The 8,896-nt window shown below is 43.7% G+C and overlaps 1 long non-coding RNA gene across 1 annotated transcript; it reads right to left on the bottom strand.

The window, feature by feature from the left end:
* Positions 1-831: 831 nt before the first annotated feature.
* On the bottom strand, positions 832-2,159 carry LOC105538507. The gene is made up of 2 exons (XR_001005919.1): positions 2,129-2,159; positions 832-1,204 (listed from the first exon to the last, which is right to left on the bottom strand). It is a non-coding gene; the product is annotated as an uncharacterized LOC105538507 (long non-coding RNA).
* Positions 2,160-8,896: the final 6,737 nt, after the last annotated feature.

Below are 8,896 nucleotides of genomic sequence, written 5' to 3'. Positions count from 1 at the left end.
TGCAACCCTTTCTAAGAAATAGAGTCTCTTTCTCTCCTTTTATAAATTTATACATTGTGATTTTACATAAGTTAACACTTTTGTGGTTCACCTTATGTAAGTTTCATCTTACTCCTAACTTGAGCTTGCCAATATCCACCATTGCTCTGACCTCTTTGCACTCCCTGTCCCCACTTCACCTTTAGCTGTCACTTCTTAGTGACCAAATTGCCCATATAATTCCCATTTCAGGTTTCTTGGAGTGAGTATCTGACTTGCTCAGCACATTCCTTGGGGACAGAGCTTTTTGAATGGGAGCCATCTCACATGTTTTGTTGAACTATTGGGTGGCTTCCCTTCAGGAAAATTAACTCTCTTTGAATGGCTGTGGCCTGAAGGTTTGTTTGACATGCCAAAAAAAAAAAAAAAAAAAGCCACCAGGACATTCTACTTTCCTGGGGACAGTGAGCAGGGCAATTGCCTCTGGTAGGCTCTGTGGACATGATATCTGCAATGTTAAAGCATACCCCACACTCCCAGCCCTGGTGTTGGTCTGCTCTTAAACAATGTCTTTTCACTAGGACAAGCATTAGGTTTTAGAGGGGAACACCGGGGCTGTCTCTCCAAAATGGCTAGGGAGAAGACTCTTTGCTCTTTGAATGCCAAGTACTACATCACTACGACTTCACAGTGTTTTTCAGTTTGATGGTGGGGGACATCTTTTGTGCAACATGATCTCACCCTCTGCTCTGTGTCTGAGCACCCCTGCACTGTGTGTTAGGATGAAGAGAAGCCCCTTCCAGTGTAACCCAACTAAGCCCTGTCAGCAAACATACATCCAACCCAAAAGAATGAAATGACAGACTCTGTTTTAATGGCTCAAACATGGGAGGAGTTTATTGTTCTAATTATATTTAATTTCTCAAAATTCTGGGCAGGCCTCAGCACATAAGCCACATGACTTTTGTCCAAAGTCATGTTCACCCTGGGGTTGCTTTATGACAGCATCCATAGCCACCTTGACAGGTCGATGTCACTTCTGTGCCTGCCCAGTTGTCTGTTGATTAAAAAGACCAGCACATTTTTGGTGGGCTTCTTGCATTTGAAGGACTTGTCAGGCTTCTTGATGTTCAGCGCAAGCTTGTTGGCACTGGCTTTAGGGAGTTCTTTATCCATGACACAGCGGCTCCAAACAACCTCAGGAAGACAGCTCAACAAAGAAAGCCTGAAAAAGATGGTGAATTCCAGGTAATCAAGTGGACCTGGGACCTCTTCTTCACTGCCACACACCGACACAGCCACATATTACACGCACGTGCACACACACACACACAAACACACTCAGCTACCAGCAGTAGTCACAGGCGATTGCTTTGGGCCATCTTCTGATTTGAAATGCCAACTATATCATTTATTCAATCTGTCTCACACATGGGGCTGTATAGGAGCCTGATGGGACCCGGAACATTAAGGACACACTGTTGCATCAACCCGATCTTCATCTGACACACACAGACTTGTTAGATTGCACTCGAAGCACTAGCTTAAACTCAAGCGTTCTTATATCCACACTAATTTTAACTCAATTTTATGTTGCTTTTTTGCAGAGCTGCCTCCTTCTCACCTCTGTCTCCTTTGAAAATCATTGGTGAAGCAGGTATGGCTCTTACTCCAACCCCCTGTGTAAGAAATAAACTGTACATTCTCAAGCAATACCTAGTTTCTGTTTCTAAGGCCCATCCTGCTGAGTTTCCATGTAGGGAATGTAATCTCAGTGATTCAAAGATTGTACTCACCTCTGATACCTGACCCTATCTCACCCCCAAAAATGCTGTGTGGTATTTTATTTGAATCTGGCACAATGCCAAGGCCAGGGGTGGATGCCAACTGTGTTCTCAATTTTGGGCTCCCAAGAGAGATTAAAGGACTTGCCCAAGGTTACAGACAGGTGAGACTGGAACTGAGAAAGCCTGTATCTGAAGCCTTGTGCTCCTACCCACTCCTCTATAGTGTCTCTGTATCAGTTTGAACAAATGACTCTCCCATACCCTCCCCCGATTACCAAACAGGGTTGGGGTTTATCAGATAAGTTAGTTAGGTAATGGCACAACAGGATGCTTTATGATCTTGGTATATCAGGATATTTTACCTGTCAGGCCACTCAGATTGCTTTTTAAGAACGATCTGGACCAGAGGGTAAACAGTAAGAGGAAACACGCTTTGGCACTCTTTCTCTTTCCCTGAGTCCCAGGGCCTTATTGGTTCGGTACCAAGTGAAGTCATGGTTACTATGGTGACTCACAATTGCCAACAGTCTGCAAGATTTAAACGCTGGCCACCATCACCTGGCTTCCTTCTGGTTCAGGACTCAATAGGGTGAGGAAATTTGCTGGGTGAGGAAGGAGGTATATCCTGTGGCTGGGCGCCATCTGCGTGTCTCTTTCCTGGATGAAACACTCAGCTATCCTGACCTCAGAACTTCTTCCTGGCTTGTGCAAAATCCCTTCGTTAAAATTTCTTCTTTGTGTAGATTAACAGCACCCACTGCATCTTGCCAGGTTCCCTGGGTAGTGATCAGCAACTTTGCCATGCTCCAATCAGGGAATTAGTCTCAGGTCAAATTTCCCACTTACTTGTCAATCTCTGCATCCTGCCTTGGTCATGACTCTGCAATTACTCCCTTCTATAATACACAATTCATGTAAATGGAGTGTTTATTTAGTCGCAGAAATTAAACACTGCAATTTGACACTGCTGTGTCTCACACACCTAACCCCCTCCGAAAGCTCAGTGCAGTGGAGCGCCACACTTTCATTATGGGAAACTAGGATGTAGGTGGGCTTTTAATGCTTCAAAAAATCTATGCTAAAACTGGTCCAGTTCCTTGAGACACACTCATATGTCTCAAGCCATAGTCCCTTCCAAGTCTCTGATCTAGAATAACTATATTGTTGCCATTAAAGTGTGACCCATGTGGGTATTGTCTAGATGCAGGACATGATTTTCCAGGCTGTCCAAGTGTATTAGTCAGGGTTCTCTTAGAGGGACAGAACTAATAGAATATATATATATATATATATATATAGTATTCACTTACACGATCACAAGGTCCCACAATAGGCTGTCTGCAAGCTGAGGAGCAAGGAGAGTCAGTCTGAGTCCCAAAACTGAAGAACTTGGAGTCCGATGTTCGAGGGCAGGCAGTATCCAGCAGGGGAGAAAGATGTAGACTAGGAGGCCAGGCCCGTCTCAACCGTTCACGTTTCTCTGCCTGCTTTATATTTGCTGGCAGCTGATTAGATTGTGCCCACCAGATTAAGGGTGGGTCTGCATTCCCCAGCCCACTTACTCAAATGCTAATCTCCTTTGGCAACACCCTGTAGGCACACCTAGGATCAACACCCTGCATCCTTCAATCCAATCAAGTTGACACTCAGTATTAACCACCACAAGTCTGCCCCTTGTCAACTTGAACCCGTATACATCTCCTGAGAGCACACATAATCTTCAAATAAAGACAATAATAAGGTCATAATTATGTCTAACATAATACAACTATCCTTCGTACAACCGGAAACGCACCAATCCCCAACCCAAATATTATTACATAAAGTTAACAATACTAAATGCTGATATAAAGTCAATAAATCTTATGTCACATGATAAAGGAAAAGGAAATAAAGATATTTTCTTAGTGCAAGTGTATACATGCACAAACATGTTTTTAACAAAAGAAGAAGGAGAAAATAATCATGACAACTACAATTCTCATTTCTGTAGCTGGTCACATGGTCATAGCTAGTATTGATGACTATCTTCTTCTACTACCCATTCTGTATTCCCTTTGCCTTCAGCAAGCACCTCCGCAGGTCATGGATTTTTTCCTGGTGGAGTGACTGAAACCTTCATTCCTGAAGGGTCTGGGTCATTTGTAGTCCTGCCTGGATTGGGCTGTTGTAGTTTCCCATTGGCCTTAATCACAGGGCATGGTAATACTAAGAGACGCCCTAATGGATCTCCTGTATTCCATGCGTACACTTTTTTTCTTTTTTTTTTTTTAAACAGAGTCTTGCTCAGTCACCCAGGCTAGAATGCAGTGGCACGATCTCGGCTCACTGCAACCTCTGCCTCCCGGGTTCAAGCGATTCTCCTGCCTCAACCTCCTGAGTAGCTGGGATTACAGGCGTGTGCCACCACACCTGGCTAACTTTTGTATTTTTAGTAGAGATGGAGTTTCACCATGCTGGCCAGGCTGGTCTCGAACTCCTGACCTCAAGTAATCCACCCGCCTCAGCCTCCCAAAGTGCTGGGATTACAGGCATGAGCCACTGTGCCCGGCCCATGTGTATTCTTTCTTACCTCTGTTGTGGAGTAGTAGGCTGATTTCATCTTGATAGTCCGGGTCAGTCACCCCAGTCAACACTATAACTTCCTTCTTAGCCTGTTGACTTAAAGGTAGGAGGAGCCCAAAGTGTCCAGGTTGTAAACTTAACTTCCAGTTTAATGGAATCACTGTTGTGTCTCCTAGCATTCCTTCCTCTGGAAGTAAGACCTCTAGGCCAGCAGAATGTAATGTAATGTCACGGGAACAGGAAGCAAAAATTTTGCTTTCATTATCACATTCTTTTTTTTTTTTCAGACAAAGTTTTGCTCTTGTTGCCCAGGCTGGAGTGCAATGGCACAATATCAGCTCACTGCAACCTCCACCTCCTGGGTTCAAGTGATTCTCCTGCCTCAGCCTCCCAAGTAGCTGGGATTACAGGAGCCCGCCACTGTGACCCGCTAATTTTTTGTGTTTTTAATAGAGACAGGGTTTCACCATTTTGGCCAGGCTGGTCTCGAACTCCTGATCTCAGGTGATCCGCCCGCCTTGCCCTCCCAAAGTGCTGGGATTACAGGCATGAGTCACTGCACCCAGCCTCATTATCACTTTCATCATCAGGAGGGCAGGAAGCATCCAGCACAGAAGAAAGATGTAGACTGAGAGGCTAGGTCTGTCTCTACCTTTCATTTTTCTCTGCCTGCTTTATATTCGCTGGCAGCTGATTAGATTGTGGCCACCAGATTAAGCATAGGTCTGCCCACTTACTCAAATGCTAATCTCCTTTGGTAACACCTCACAGACACACCCAAGATCAACGCCCTGCATCCTTCAATCCAATCAAGTTGACACTCAGTATTAACCATCACACAGAGGGATAACGGTAAGGATCGTGCTTTGTGTTTTTTGTAGTGGGGTTCTCATGAGGAACTAAAATGACTATTATGAGGAGACGTGGCTTGCCTACACACCGGCTGCCCATTCAAACTTATGTAAGAACTGAGGAAATTGAGGTTCCTGTAAAGGGACACAGCACACTCCCTTTCTTGAGTAGCAGGGAAGGAAGGCTCAGTCTTCCGGGTTTTCTTCTACCCCACGTAGAACCATGTAAAGACCATGAGGCCACGTTCAGTGTCCTAAACAATTTGAAGAGGGAAGAGAACTTATAGGTATAGAATATTTTATTAACAAAGAAAGTGGAAAACTGTCTTTCTCTTAAGGAACTGACATCCTAGAAAAGCCAGGCAATCACCTAGGAAGTAGGCCAGGAGAGGCTGACTGACAGAAGTTAAAAGCATAAAAATTTGCATAGTAGGCCAGGCACAGTGGCTCACGCCTATAATCACAGCACTTTGGAAGGCTGAGTGGGGTGGATTACTTGAGCCCAGGAGTTCAAGAACAGCCTGGGCAACATAAGGCGATCCCATCTCTACAACAAAAATAAATAAATGAAAAAATTGCATATTCTTCCAATAAATAGGGAATATAATAGAAATAAAATATCTTACTTACATTGGTCACAATCGTTATGAAACACCTAGGAAAATGATAAAGACACATATAAGGAAAACAAACATGCAACTTTTTATGAGCTTCCAGTTTGAATATTCAAATAAGATTTTAAAATACCACATTTTTCTTAAGAGGAAGATCAATTTTTGCAATGGCATCAATTATCCTCTAAATAAATCGGTAAATCCAGTGCAATCCTAATCATAAGTCACAGCAGAATTTTGAGTGTTTGTGTAACTGGAAGACCAGATGAAATTATACTGCAAAAAAATGTGAAGGATTATGTTAAAGGGGGAGCTTGTCATTCTGGACTTGAAACTTACTTTGTAGGATTAGTAAATGAAACAGGAATTGATAGACATGTCCACGGACCAACATAGATTCTAGAAATATATTCATGCAAAGCCGACTCTTTTGGTCAAGTGTGTGTGTGTGTGTGTGTGTGTGTGTGTGTTAGGGAGGGGAAATGCAGAGGGGTTTCCAGGACTACTTGATGCTTCTCCTTCAGGTAATTCTGAATTCCATCAACTTTCACAGGTCTCTGTTCTGTGCTGTCTTCCTGAAGCCATCTGTAGAGTCAAGCAGTCATGACTCAGGGACACTCTGAAGTCGGTCCCAGCACATCTGCACGGAGCATAAGAAGGAAGGCAGATGAATACTTAAGACCCACCCTGGCCACTAAATCCGTGCTGAGCATTTTACTCAGTAGACAGCTTGGGAATCACAGAAATGATATGGATCTGACAGTCACTGTGGATGCTGGCACAAGCCACACCAGGCTGGAGCTGGCCTTTGCCAACACACCATGCCATCAACTCACCTCTGCCCTCCGGGGAGGATGGAAAATCCAAGAAAATAGTGTGGATCAATAAATTCTTCCCCTGAAGCAACCATCACAAATGGAAACTGTGTTGCTTTTGGTTGGACGTGGCTTTTGTTCATGTAGTTTCTTGACTTCTGAGCCATCTCTGTGCTACCAGAGGTCACAAGCAGATGAACTCTATCTACTCCCCCTTGAAGGGTGTTTACTAATGTTGCAGAGTCTGGGGGTGCTGGAGTCAAGAAGGGCCCTGTTTAGAGAAGCTGGAAGGGAGGCCGAGTGGACACATGGAGAGGCCCTGCAGCCCTAAATTTCTATTGGGAGGGGGCTTTAAGGAGCCCACTTAGAGGTCTTGATTTATCTCCCTTGATGTTTGGAGTAGACAGTGATTAAAAGTTGGAATCAAAAGTGAATTTAAAATGGGAGTGGTTGGTAAAGCAGGGAGGGAGTTCTCTCAAGATAAAGGGAACTAATGAAGCAACTATAAATGCCCCAGAAATAAAGAATTGTCTTTGAATTTTTGGTGCAAAGTAACTTTGAGCCTACATTACTTTTAGCCAGACATTCAAGTGTGAGGGTAAATTAGCATGCAAGGTGTTCAAGTGTGCTTTCCCTGGAAATAGACCCTGAGACACACTTGTGAGTAGAAAGTGCTTACTTGGGATGGAGTCCCAGATAGCGCTGGTAGGAGTGTGGGGACGTGAGACATACAAGGAAGGCAGCCAACCAAGGGTGGGGAGAACTATCTATCAGGTTACCACTGTGGGCAATTGGAGCTAATTCTCAGGGGGACCCTGTGGGAGCCCGTGTGGAACGTATACCTCACATTCATCCCGAGTGTAGGGTGAAGAGGCTGGGGGTATTTAGCCACCAAATACCCAATCATACTTGTTAAAGCACTTCCCCCAGGGGTGATATAAATCTCTGTCACCTCCATCTTGCCTTGTTTGATGTCCAGCATGGTCCAAAGGTGAGAAAAAAAGCCCCTAAGGCAGAGAGTCATGTGTAGTAAGTAGCCCTATAGATCCAAAGGTGAGACTTAGCTCTGCAGAGCCAAGAGTCATAGGTGTTTTTAGTAACTAGCCTTTAGATTTAGAGGTGAGACTTGAGGGGATACAAGAAGACCACCACATGAGTCTGCTATACAAGGATTTAAAAAATATACTACCATATCTATTTGGGACCTAATAGCAAACAGAATTTGAATCAGATAGTTCAAGTAGTCATACTCTAATAAAGGAACCACTTGCATATGTAGGTAGAGAGAAGATACCACATAGGCTATTTGGATCAGCAAGAATGGGAAGTTTTTAGGAAACCTGGAATTTCAGTGGGAAGGGGAAGAAATAGTGTTATTGGCTAGCACTAAAAAAGAAGGACCACTAACCAACAGCTATAATTATAGAGTGAGAACTCCACTGCCAGAGACACAGTGACAAATAATGCTTGTGGTGAGGTTGACCTCTCTCCTCCCACTCTTGGATTTCTTGCAGTTGCCTACCACTGGCCAAATCCAACTACTAGATGAAAGCAAGGAAGCCCAGGTAATGTAGTCTACAAGCCTCAGTCTCCTAGGGCACATAGCATGCAGAAAAGGTTACAGGATATATCTAGTTGGACAAAACAAAAATATCCAACACACTTCATCCCTATTGTAAATTGCTAAAACTCATCTACTGTTGCCATTGACTCAGATGAAAAAACACTCTTCACAACATAAGGAAGATACAAAGGCTCATCAGTCTACATATCATCATGGGGTGATGTCAAATCAATCATAATCTCATCTGTGACCCAAATTATAACCTTAAATGATCACCAGTACTTTTTCAATAGTCATGAAAATCATAGGGAGAAAGCATTCTCACTTTTCTTCCTGTGACATCAATTCCATGTTCTCCTTAATCTATGCTGGCAACTCAAGTTCCTGGTGAATATTTACCTGGTAGGGTGACTCAAGCATTCATTGCCAAAGGATCTGAGTCCTTGCAGGTGATGTCATCCTGGAGTTGCATCAGTTTTCCACTGAACTTTAAAACTGGATTTGGGAGTGCTAAGCGATGGCCCAGTGAATCTCCTCAGTTCCAGAAGTAGTCTTCTTTTCCCCATTGTGATGCAGCAACCCAAATTCCCTTTGGTAGTCTGGATGAGTCACTCACTCTTTCAGCCTGGTAATTTCTTCTCAATTATCAGTTTTTTTGGGCCACGGGGATGAAAATGGACAGAGGACAATAGCTCAGTGTCAGTTTCCAATTTAATGGAAC

This window comes from Mandrillus leucophaeus, unplaced genomic scaffold (assembly GCF_000951045.1).
Source record: "Mandrillus leucophaeus isolate KB7577 unplaced genomic scaffold, Mleu.le_1.0 Scaffold1032, whole genome shotgun sequence".
Lineage (NCBI taxonomy): Eukaryota > Metazoa > Chordata > Mammalia > Primates > Cercopithecidae > Mandrillus > Mandrillus leucophaeus.
This window is presented reverse-complemented; position numbering and strand designations above follow the sequence as displayed.